The sequence below is a fragment of the Loxodonta africana genome, chromosome 12, assembly GCF_030014295.1.
Source record: "Loxodonta africana isolate mLoxAfr1 chromosome 12, mLoxAfr1.hap2, whole genome shotgun sequence".
Taxonomy (NCBI): domain Eukaryota; kingdom Metazoa; phylum Chordata; class Mammalia; order Proboscidea; family Elephantidae; genus Loxodonta; species Loxodonta africana.
Window position 1 is genome coordinate 57,426,798 of NC_087353.1, and position 13,014 is coordinate 57,439,811.

The following is a 13,014-nucleotide window of genomic DNA, read 5'->3' on the forward strand; positions in this document are numbered from 1 at the left end:
TTACACCGCTCTGCTCTGCGCCATCATCGCCTCATGCTAGATTACTGCTGTAGCCTCCTATCTGGTTTTCTTGCTTCCACTCTTTTTTTTTTTTTAATTTTTGTTGTTGTTGTTGTTGAGAATCTTCACAGCAAAACATACACCAATTCAACAGTTTCTACATGTACCATTTAGTAACATTGATTACTTTCTTCAAGTTGTGCAACCATTCTCACCCTCCTTTTCTGAGTTGTTCCTCCCCTGTTAACATAAAGGCATTGCCCCCTAAGGTTCGTATCTAATCTTTTCAAGCTGCTCTTATCAATTTAATCCCATATAAATAGTTCTTAAAAGAGCATAATGCTCAAGGCAGACATTTTGTACTAAAAAATAAAAAATTATTTGGTTTTAAGAAGACTTCAGGGGATATTTTTGTGCTCCTACTTTGACCTCCTCAATCCAGCAGTCGAACTCAACTGGCATTTTTTTTTTTTTTTAGTCAGCTAACATTTTTTGATGGCCTTCTATGCCAGTGTATGAGAAATGCAAATACAAATGCGACATGGATCCTACCTTCAAGGAAGTCAGTCCTGTGGCAAAAGGAGACAACAAACAGATGTTTCAGTAGAATTAAGTGCCAAGTAAACTCAAATACTCAACACAAAGTAGATAGTAATATTCCTCTGCTTGGAGCCCCTTAAGGCTACTCCATTCACTCAGAATAAAAGTCAAAGTCCTTATGACAGTCTCAAAGTCCTACATTAGTGCCTTTCAAATTATCAGCAGTGAAAGACCAGTTTTTTGTTTGCTTTGTAAAATACAATAAAAATGCAGTTAGATGGTGCAGCAATGTCAAATTGTTACAGAAGTTTCTAAACACTTGCTGTCAATTTCAGTTCACCTTGCTTTCCAGAGCACTGTCCTATGAGAGCTGGCTCTGTGATCTCATTTTTTATTATTCTCATCTTCTCGATCTACACCAGTTATGCTGGTCTCCTTGCCAAGCCTTGCTCCAGACTCAGAGCCTTTGCATTGACTGTTGCCTCTGCCTCTTATGGTCTTCACCCCAGAGAGCCACATGGCTTACCCCTCTCCTTTAAACCTTCTTTCAAATGTTACTTTCTCAATGAAGACTGCTCTGACCACCCAAATTAAAATTGCAACCCCCTCTGCCCCGCTGCTCTCAATTACTCTTACTTTGCTCTGCTTTTTTCCCCCATAGCACTTATCACCTTTTAACTTATACAGTTGATTTATTTATTATGCTTATTGTCTGTCTTTACCCATAGCGCAGGGGGTCTTTGTCCATTTTGTTCACTGTCACATCCCTAAGGACCTAGAACTATGTCTGAGACATGTTGTGTGCTCTCTATTCCAACTCACAGCGACCCTAGAGGACAGAGTAGAACTGCCCCATAGGGTTTCTTAGGCAGTGATCTTCATTGGAACAGATCTCTAGGTCTCTACTTCTGCAGAGTGGCTATAGGACTGTTAGCCTTTAGGTCAACAGCTGAGCACTTAACCAGTGGGCTACCAGGACTCCTTGTCTGAGCCATAGTAGGCATTAAGTAAATATACGGTGAAAGAATGGCTTGTCTTCCCACATTCTTTGTCTCAATTCCCATCTCTAATTTTAAAGGGTCCTAAGTTGTTTGCGGAAACCCTGGTGGCATAGTGGTTAAGAGCTATGGCTGCTAACCAAAAGGTCAGCAGTTCGAATCCACCAGGTGCTCTTTGGGAGCTCTATGGGGCAGTTCTACTCTGTCCTGTAGGATCGCTATGAGTTGGAATTGACTTGAAGGCAGTGGGTTTGGTTTTTTGGTAAGTTGTTTGCAAGGAGCCCTAGTGGTGCAGTGGTTAAGTGCTTGGCTGCTAACCGAAAGGCTGGCTGTTCGAACCCACCAAGTGGCTCCGCAGGAGAAAGACCTGGCAATCTGCTCCCATAAAGATTACTGCATAGAAAACCCCTTGGGGTAGTTCTACGCTGTCATGTGGGGTTGCTATGAGTTAAAATTGATGGCATCTAACAACAATCAGTGCCAGAAGGGTCAAGGGCAAAAATCTGGAAGGCAGGGCACATGTGCAGAGAGGCCCTTATGCAGTGACTTGGAGCAGGCTGTAGGTGTTGGGTCTCCCTGTATCCTGGCCTGGCTACTTGCTGCCGGATTTGCAGCTGTTTGATTCCTCCACTGTGTCCTCATCCTCCACCTCTTTCCACTTCCGTGGGCCCTGACCTGACCCTTTGGCCTCAACAGTCCTGTCTGCGAAGTTGCTGGGACAACTGGTGGGCCCCTGTGAGGTCAACAGAGCATCCATCTCTGCCCGAAAGGCACAGGGCTCTGGGCTGTGGCCTCACTTCCCTTGACAGTAACTGGCCAGGAGGCTTCTGAACTTGGTCTGACACTGCTCCAGCTTCCGGTGGAAACCCCATTCACACAACAGCTCAGCAACTTCCTCGTATTGCTGGCTACTTGGCTGGTGCACCTGGAATTTTTCATAAAACCCGGGCTCACTGAAAATAGATAGTTCTCGCCTCCTCGTAAGCCCAGTATGGGCCTGCCACTTTCTCATCTGCCAAGTCCAGGTGTTCTGTGTCAACCCTGAGCTTTTGTCCTCCCTTTGCTGATTTCTCACAAGCCTCCACTCTCGTCCCATGTGTGGAGCTCTTTGAATGCCTCTCTGCAGCTGTGAAAATCTGGGCTCCCTGTGTGTTTTCTGTGGTCCAGCCCAGAGACATATGGGCCGTGAATGGGAAATCTTGCACGTGAAGAAGCAGAGAGGAGACATCAAGACCCATACTCATTGCGGAGGCTGTCTCTGAATCTGGATGATTTGTCCCCAGAAGGGGCAGAACTGATTTGAGAAAGGGGAGGAGCAGTCTACTTGGCAGAACCACCTCCCTGAGAGTCCTGAGACTTGGGAAAAGGGCTCTTGGTTCCTTCTGAAGGGCCTGGGCATAAAAGTAAACTGTTGGGTTGGGTTGTTTTGCTTGTTTTTTAATCTCCTGTGCCCTGGAGATGGCACAGCTATCTGTGCATGTGAGTACATGCTCATTCTTCTCTCACATGGTCTTCTGAGTCCATGCCGAACTGGCTGCCTGCCTTCTGCCTTACTGGCTGCCTGTCTGTCTGCCTCACTGTCTTTTTCTGGTTGCCTGTCTGTTCGCCTCACTGCCTTACTGGTTGCCTGTCTGCCTGCCTGCCTCACCGCCTTGTTGGCTACCAGCCTGTCTTGTCTCACTGCCTTTCTGGCTGCCTGTCTGCCTGCCTCATTGTCTTGGCAGTTACCTATCTAACTGCTGCCTGTGTGTCTGCCTCATTGCCTGGCTGCCTGTGTGTCTGGCTTACTGCTACTTGTCTGTCTGGCTCCCTGACTGCCTGTTTGTCTGGCTCACTGCTACCTGTCTGTCTGGCTCCCTGGCTGCCTGTATGTCTGGCTCACTGCTACCTGTCTGTCTGGGTCACTGGCTGCCTGCCTGTCTGGCTCATGGGCTGCCTGTCTGTCTGGCTGGCTCACTGGCTGCCCTCTCTGTATATCCTTTGCTGCCCCTGTCTTGCCCTCGCACTTTGTTTCTCACCTTCCCCCTCTCCCTCTTTACCTCCTCACACACTCACTGTCCCTCTCTGCCTTCTGTTTCATGCTCCGTCCCTCACTCTTGCTCACTGGGCCACACATGCTGGTCCTGAGCCCTCTGACTCTCATGCTTCCTTTCAATCTCCGTCTCTCTGTGCCTTTCTTTTTCTATCTCTCTTGCCTGCTTTCAATATTTTCCTGTTTTTTTCTTCTTTCCCTGTACCTCCCAGCCTCCCTCTGTCTGTCTCCTTCCCTGCCAGGTTTTTTTGGTCTCTTTCTCTTTCTCTGAGCAGGTAAATGCAACCACTCTGGACCTAGAGGGGAGGCAGGTCCTTACTTAGTGAGACGTGTCTGTCCTCCTGGAGCACCGCCCTGAACAGGGCCCTCTGTGGAGGGCCAAGTCGCCTCCACTCTTCCTGACAAGAGGGGCGCCTCTGTCCTCACATGTGACCAATACCTGCAACAACACTGGGCTGTGCTCTAGTCTGGGGTGGGGGCAGAGACAGGATCAGAGCCTTCAGGTCAGGGGCAAAGAAAGGTAAGCTGAGGTCACCCTCCATGGGAAGGCTCAGCGGTGAGTAAAGAGCCATGTGATGATGTAAGAGTGGACAGATACAAAAACAACCTGAGAGAAGCTCAACATGCTAAATAAAAGCTTTCCTATTCTCTCTGGAGGAAACCCTGGTGGCGTAGTGGTTAAAAGGTACAGTTGCTAACCAAAAGGTCGCAGTTCAGATCTACCAGGCGCTCCTTGGAAACTCTGTGGGGCAGTTCTACCCTGTTCTATAGGGTTGCTATGAGTCAGAATCGACTCGACGGCAGAAGGGCGAGAACGAGTGCTCAGGTGAAGTGGGAATTTAAAAAGAGACTGACAGAGTCAACCACAGCTTACCTAGGATCCAGCTGTCCAGAGCACAACACCTGTCTCCTGGCCTTGAAGCCACCTCTTCTTGGAAGGATCCTGGGAGCCTGAGGAGTAAGCCAGGCTCAGGGAGAAAAAAGCCCGTGTTAGAGGGCAGCTTCCACACAACAGCCCTGAGCAGGGGTTCCCAACAGGGCCAGGGCCAGCAGTATCAGCAACACCTGGAAACTTAACAGAAATGCAAATTCTTGGGCCCCACCTCAGATCTACTGAATCAGAAACTGAGGGTGGGGCCTCCAGGTGAGTCGGACACACGAGGTTTGAGAACCACTGCCACAGACAACTATCCCTCTGTGTGACCACCCCAGACAGAACCTAAGACATTACTTTCATCTGATTCCTCTTGGCATAATAGCTTTAAAAAATCTTTTTCATTATTAAAAAATATGCACATTATAGAAAAATAATTTAATATAGAATAATGGGGTGAGGGGATCTCTCATAGCCCTACCACCCAAAGATAACCATAATCAGTTGCTATGGAGTCAATTCCGACTTATGGTGACCCCATATGTGTCAGAGTAGAACTGTGCTCCATAGGGTTTTCAATGGCTGGTTTTTTGGAAATAAATCACCAGCCCTTTCTTCCGAGGTATCTCTGGGTGGACTCAAACCTCCAACCTTTTCGTTAGCAACTGAGTACCTTAACAGTTTGCACCACCCAGGGACTCCCAAAAGAGAACCATAGTACTCTTAAAATACAACAGTAACTCTACTCTTTTATTTTTTCACACCAAAATAATAATACTCTTCCTAAAATCTCCACCTTCAAGAATTCTACAAATGAAGTGATTATGACTTATTAACCGAACTTCAGAGGAAACGCAGAGGTATGCGACCCCTGGGAAAGTTAAAACACTCAGGATCTGTGAGCAGCCTGTGGGCGAGATATGCAGAGGTAGCGTGGAACCTGAACACAGCGGGTCCTACCTCCCTTCATTCTTAGATCCCTTCTGTTTTGGTGCCTCTAAAATCAACACCATTGAGCATAGGTGTTCCCAAAGAATAAAAGAAGACAAATGCTAGGTAGCAAAACTTACAAAGATACTGATAGAGTATTTACTTCGCTTCAAAAATGTGAAAGCGAATAAACCTCCTAGGCAAATTTCCATGTTACCAACAGAAGCTTACCAATTTCAACACCTTTAAGGCACAGAGTTTTCCTCCAGGATTTGAATTAGATAAAGATGAACTGATTTTTAAAAACTACTTGGCAGCTTTCAATTAAGTGGAAAAGGGAGCAGTGCCCTTTAGGGCTACCTAGAAATGTATCCAGCCCATTTGCTTCATGGAAAGGAAGCTTGAGATGTGCATGGTTAAGTAACGTAAGACATAAAAATAGAGCCTTGGAAGAAAGAAAAAAAGTGTATTCTGGAAAAGATTAAGCACGATGTAGAAGGGGGTTAAATGTATTCAAGCATATGAAGAAGTATTACACAGAAAGTGAGGATAAACATGTTCATCTTTAATAAGACCTGATTAAGAGTAAGATTGTAATAAAAGAGAATTAGGCTAATACATAAAGAACCCCACCTCTATTGCAAGTGCAAATACCCTCAACTGAAATTTGAAATCTTGGTTTTTGATATATTTCAAAGGCATTTAATCTGCAGCCAAGGGACTGACTCAAGTTCAGACTTTGTTTGCAATAGATTATTGTTCCTCGCCTGCCTCGGGTGAGGGTAGAGGCTTCTGCTTCCATCCAGACTGCTCCCCTGGTCTTTGGTGTGAGCGCCATGACTTCTTCCAAGCCCATCCCTCTGGATGAACCTCCTCTGGCTTCAGGTGGAAGCTGGGCGGTTCTCTGGCTGCTCCTAAATGGACCATCTCCTTGAGCACCTTAAAGCCCCTCCCAGAATCTGGAACCTATGAACAGACCCCAGCAACTGTCACTACAAATTCCTGCTTAAGCTGGACTTTTGTTGTCGGTTGCTGTTGAGTAAATTTCAACTCATGGTGACCCCATGTGTGCAGAGCAGAACTGTGCTCCACAGGATTTTCAAGGCTGCAACCTTTCAGAAGCAGGTCGCAGGCCTGTCTTCCAAAGCACCTCCGGGTGGGTTTGAACCACCAACCTTTCAACTAGTAGTCAAGTGCTTAACTGTTTGCACCACCCAGGGACTCCCAAGCTGGACTTTACAATCCCTAAACATGGTGTGAAACATAAGGAAGCAGAAGAAAAATATCCTCAGAGCCACTGTATTGCGCTGTAATAAAAACAGAATTTGGCCTCTCTTTTTTTAAGATCATTTATGTGAAAGCACCTAGCCTAGAGCCTGACACACCAGAAATACTCAACAAAGCCCCTGTGGTCTCGGCACTACTGCCGTTTCCTCCCCCAAATCCAGTGTGTCACCATGTCCTGTCACTTCTACCTTCCAGTTTCCTTGAATCTGTCCTTCTTCATCTCCACAGCTTCCAGCCTGGTCCAGGATACCATCCTCTGAACTGCTGTAATCATTGTCTCTTAGTTGGCTGCCCTGCATCCTTTCTGCTGCTGTACCCTCTAAACCAGCCTCTTTACATAGAAATCAGGCTGATCTTTTCAAAATGTAAGATCATATCCCTCCCTGTCAACACCCTTCAGTGGCTTCCCACCCGCACAAAGAACAAAATCCAAACTCTTCTTGGCAGCCTAGAAGGCCCAGCATGATCTGGCCCCTGCCTTCCTCACCACTCTTCTCCACCATCCCTAGGTTGTAGCCACAAAGCCCTCCCTTCTCAAACAAGCCCAGTCCCTTCCCTCTTAGGCTTCTGGTGTGTGCCATGCCCTTCGTCTGGATGCTGTTCTACCAGCTCTTGGCACAGCTGGTTCCCTGGTCTCCTTCACATTTTGACATTGCGTCAAACAGGGGTCGTGCCTGATTACCTATCTCCCTCATGATCATTCTCTCCCAGATCGCCCTGCTCATTTCCTTCAGAGCACTTATCTGAAAGAAATTTTCATGTGCTCACTGTCTGTTTCCCCCATGGAATGTTCTTCTATCACGCCAGGGGCCATGCCTGTCTTGTTCACTGTTATATTCCCAATGTCTAGAATATAGTAGACACTCAACTTTTTTTTTTTTTTTACAGCCATCTTCATTCTTTAACTCCCATGCTTATAACTCTTCCTTAAAGTGACTTAGGAGAGGTACTGAGAGGCAGCTGGGGTCTGAGAACTTATATCGACCTCTATTACTACTTCTCACCCCCACTTTGTGCTCCCCCCTTCACTTTCATGATAGGTTTCAAATAGCCTTTTTAACTCTTGCATCCTTGTAGTATTTTCATCTATATAAACAGTTTGGCTCTGAAATGGTGAGGGATAAGAAAAAGGTGGGTAGAGATTATCAACACAGCGAAATGGCAAGGGGAACTGGGATTAAAAAAGCATGATTATTGTTGTGTGCCACTGAGTCGATTCTGCCTTATAGTAACCCCATGTGACAGAGCAGAAGTGCCCCATAGGGTTTCCTAGGCTGTAATCTTTACAGGAGCAGCTCAACAGGTCTTTTCTTCCACAGAGCCACTGGTGGGTTCAAACCGCCAACCTTTTGGTTAGCAGTAGAGTGCTTAACTGTTGTGCCCCCAGGGTTCCTAAAATGATGATTAGCATACAGGCAGGAATTCTCACTCTATTTACTTCACCTCTCCAAACCCTAACTTTCCACTCAATCCTGTTTATTATTGAGTCCTAATCTATATGAATAATTTAGAAGGACCAGCACAAAGCTCGTTCCTATGAGGCAGAGGTTAAAGATGTCCTAAATATCCAACTTTTCCAGACTGTTGTTTTATTCCATCATCTCTAACATCAACTACTCCTCTTCCCCTCAGTACTCTTCCTGTCGTCTTTGGATTCCATAATTTGCTGCACTTTCTCTCAGAACTCGCAAACCATCAAGGAAATAGCTCACACGGTTGTGGAAGGGGGCAAATCCCAAATTTGTGGGTGAGGCATCAGGCTGGAAGCTTCTCCTGACTCATGTGGTTGCAGGGGCTGATGAACCCAAGTTGGCAGATCAGAAGACAGGGTGCTGGCTCACAAGGCTGCAGAAGCTGGCAAGTCAGGTCACATGATAGGCTGCTGGCTCAAGTTCCAAGAACTGAAGGCCAGATGATGACAAGCTGGATGCAGGATCCAGCGCAAGAGAGTGAACTTTGCAAGAGCATTCATAATACTGGATGCACACCATACCCTCAAAGAAATTCCCCTTGAGCAAAGTGGTGCAAGGGTGTGACTTGAATAAGGGTGGTAAGGGTAGTGACTGGGATAAGGGTGGTGACTTGAGTCACACCCTCTAGCAAGGCAATGACTCAAGATCCCACCCTAATCCTGCCTCATTAAAACAACAGACAACTCACTCCCAAATGGGACTATAACCACAGGCATAGAGGCTAGGATTTACAACACATCACAAAATGGAGGATGACTACATCATTACATAACTGCCAAACCACTGAAAATCATGGCCCAGCCAAGTTGACATTAACTTTAACCATCACAGGTTCCATACACCTTATCTGCATTGTAGCAAGCTGTCCAATCCCCTTGATGGGCCATAAGCACCCTATTTGCATAGTCTCACCCAATCACTGTATCACAAAGGTTATGGCTAGAAGGGCCATATTCAGCAACACTGCACTACACAATCCCACAGATTTTCAATTAAACTCCCTCACCAACCTCTTCCCTTATATTTCACCACCATGCTGCTCTTCCTGTCTCCAAAGTATGTAAAAAATGCCTCAGTCCTCAATCCTCTGACATTTCATCTACATCCCCCTGTACCATTTGTCCCCCTCACAGCCTATGTACACCTCTTCACTGGAAAAGGAAAGCACTGCCACTGCTTGGGTCCCTCCTAGCCACAGACTCAGGGCACCCAGTGAAGGGTCTGCCTGCTCCAGGAAAAAGCATTCCTCTGACCCACACCCTCCATTACTCTAAGCCTTTCTGATTTCAGTTGCTTTCTTCCCACCAAATCTCTCACACCAAAGCCCTCAGGTTAACTTTCCTTGTGCCTTTTGCAATTCCATTCTCCTAAAATGTACAAGACAGTTCCAGTGATCAGATCTCAGCCCTAGTCCCTACCTCCAAAAGAGGGTATTTTGTGAAACTCATCACTGTCCCAAACTGACCACTTAATCCAGGCAAGAACCAGGGCAAAGTCTGGCTCTAATACTTGTTTAGTGTACAACACATGGCACTCTGCCTTCAAGGAAACTTCTAGTAAGAAAGGTTAGATTTTAATTCACCGACATCTCTAATTTTCCTGATCCCAAGTGAAGGATAATTGTCTTTTGCTTGGCCTTGTTCTGGAGAACTTTTCTGAGTGTTTTTACCAATTTAATTAGGGATTCTAAACATTTGCTGAATATAAGAATGTCTAACAGTTACTTCAGCAAATGAGAAATTCTTCCTATACAACCAGGGGCAAAGGACCAACCTAAGAGAGCCAGTACTTTCTGTGGGCATCAGAGGGCCATTGTGCATTTGTGAACCAAGTGCCTATCCAGAAACTGGTTTCCTATGCTCCTCACCCCAACTTCTTTAAAACTCAAGCTATAAAGTTTCTGATTTCCTGTTCTCACCTGTTGCCCCAGATGCTCAGGTGCTCTCTGTATATCCTCAACCAGAAGTGCAGCTTCTTCACCGTTTTATGGATGTTGCTCCCTCACCCAGGTCTGGACCTCCTCTGGCAAGGTGGTCAGAAACTGCTCCAAAACCAGCAGCTCCAGGACTTTGCAATTTCAAGTGCATTTTAGGCCTCAGCCACTGACAGTAGAGTTCCCAGAGTTTGCTAAAAGCCTCACAGGACCCAGCTACCTGCTGGTAGCAGAACTGTCTGAAGTACTAGCGGGAGGCCTTGGAGTCAGTGCTGTTGTTGTGAAGTACTGATTTCTGTCCCTGTGCAGAGTCCTTGCTTGCAGCTGGGTGTGCCTGGGGACCCCTTGCTACAGCCATCATTGATTCAAAGAACTGGCTCACTCTTTGCTACAGCCATCATTGATTCAAAGAACTGGCTCACTCTTTGCTACTTCTACCTTGGGATTACATTCTTTCTCCTCCTCACATCATAAGGAAGCCATGTCCTCCTAGATACCAATGAAAAGGATTGTCTTTCTGGGATCAGAGAGACATGAGGACATCATAGATGTGCAGAGACTACTGTTGAAAGAAAAGGTTGAACTTTGAAGGGAGGCTGAAGAGGATGGAATAAGACAGCTTCCATGAAACTATCCCATACATCCTTCACTCTGCTTCTTGCAATTTATTTCACTTCCTTACTCCCTCCACAAACCCAAGCCAAGGATCTGAAGCACAAGAAGTATCAAGAATAGTCTTCTCACTAGCCAAATTCCTATATCTGCCAGTGGATCGTCCAGACTCTTCCTCACACTGTAGTCCAGCTGTTCCTTCTTTTGCTCCCTGCATGCCTGGGTCTTTTCCCTGCCCTCCCCTCCCCTCCAGCCTGAACCCACCGTCCCAGTTGCCACCTTTTCCAAAAGGAGAGGACTAACTTGTGTGTGCCTCTTGATTAATCTTTTCATCACTATTACAACCCCAACCCCACCACCACAAACATGTACAATGTGGATACTAAGGTATCATTTTGATTTGTTGTGTGTGTTTTTATTTTCCAGCATTCCTCCCCACTTCTTCTGATAGCAGCATCTTCCTTGTGAAAGAGTAATTAATAATAATACCCCTCCTCCACCCCACAAGTGGGCACATGACAAAAACTGGTCCTATTGGAGCTCTCTGAGATTTTACATAAAATGGGGTGGGAGAAGCACTGGATTTTCTGGGAAATTTGGAGGATGTAAGACTGAAGTTGTCTGTAGCGACGTCCCACTACCCCCACTCCACTCTTCCACCAAAAGGGGACAGCCTGTTGACAGGAGGAGACCAATACACCAGGAGTCTTGACATCTCTGGATCCCTGAGGCCCGTTTATGTAAGCCAATATTTTTTAGTTTGAGTTGGATTTCTATTGCTTAAAAAGATTAAAACATACAATCATAATGGGCAAGACCGTACTCTCTTTAAATTTTACATAATCGAGAAAACCAAACACATTGCCGTAAAGTTGATTCCGACTCATAGCGACCCAATAGCATACAAGTGAAGGCACTTAAAGTTCTCTGTAAGAAAGGCAAACTAATCCATGTTAACACTACTTAGAGATGATATAACAGCTCCTATACCAAAATTTTACATAGGAGCTGTTATATTATCAAGTAGTATTAACATGGATTGGGCTGGCTTACTTCTAGAGAACTTGAAGTGCCTTCACTTGTACTCTCTCTATACTTCAGTGCAGCAGGCAGGGATTAGAGATACAGAAATCAAAGGCATTATTGTTAACACTGCTTTTCAACAAAAGGCAAGAAACTGCAACAGAGCAGTGAAGTATCTTGCCTAGCATCACAGGGCATGGCTCTTAAGCAACAGACCACGACTAAAACCTGTCCTTTGCCTTACGTATTTTCTTACCTCCAGTAACTTATTTGGATAAAGATATAACTGAATAAATTCTATTTAGTTTCATGTGTGCTCTGGTGGCACAGTGACTAAAGAGCTCGGCTGCTAACCAAAAAGTTCGCGGTTCCAACCCACCAAGCACGGGAGAAAGATGTGGCAGTTTGCTTCCTAAAGATTACAGCCTTTGAATTCCTACGGAGCAGTTCTACCCTGTTCTATAAGGTCGCTGAGTCAGAATCCACTTGATGGCAATGGGTTTGGATTTTTTTGTTTGTTTGTTTCATGCAGAAGGCAGGGCCTGCACTTCTCTTGCCCTATACCTCACATCCCATTCCTAATTAAAAAATACTACTCTCTCAGAAACCGGTTCCACTCTAGTAATGAACCCAAACATGCAGATTAATGAAGATCAAGCGAGGAGTTGGCCTGATTCATTTTCCACTTGGCCAATATTTACAGAGTACCTCCAATGCACTCAGAAGCCCTGGTGGTATAGTGGTTAAGGGCTGTAGCTGCTTACCAAAAGGTTGGCAGTTTGAATCCATCAGGCACTCATTGGAAACTCTATGGGGCAGTTCTGCTCCGTCCCATAGGGTCACTATGACTCGGAATCCACTCGACAACAGTTTTTTTTTTTTTTTTTTTAACAATACGCTCAGTGCTAACGTCAGGTACTGTGATGAGGTTGAGTGAAAAAAAAAATCCAAGACTCCCCACTTCAGTGGGAGGGGGATGAGATGAGCGCGGTCACAGGTAAGAGTCCAGGCGCCGACCTCAGGGTGAGGGCCTCTCGGGGCTCAGGGGCAGGGAGGAGACCTGCCCTTGGCTCGCTCAGGAAGCTGAAAGAGGGGATGGCGCGGGGAAAGGTAACCGTGCAGGGTCCAAAGGCGAGCCCGGGCTGGCATCCTTCCGCCTGGTGCCGCCCCAAGCGAGGAAAGGTGCCTGTCACAACGAGACGCTACCAGGACCTAACCCAACCTCCACTGAGAAGTCTCCCAGCGGCGAGGAGCTCCCTGGCTGGCGTGGGGCCCAGCCTCGAGCCCTCCCCGCCGCGAGGAAGCCGAGGACT

The 13,014-nt window shown here is 46.3% G+C and overlaps 1 pseudogene; it reads right to left on the reverse strand.

The window, feature by feature from the left end:
• Positions 1-4,338: 4,338 nt before the first annotated feature.
• Positions 4,339-12,584, reverse strand: LOC135232958 (zinc finger and SCAN domain-containing protein 32-like; annotated as a pseudogene).
• Between the last annotated feature and the right edge of the window lie 430 nt (positions 12,585-13,014).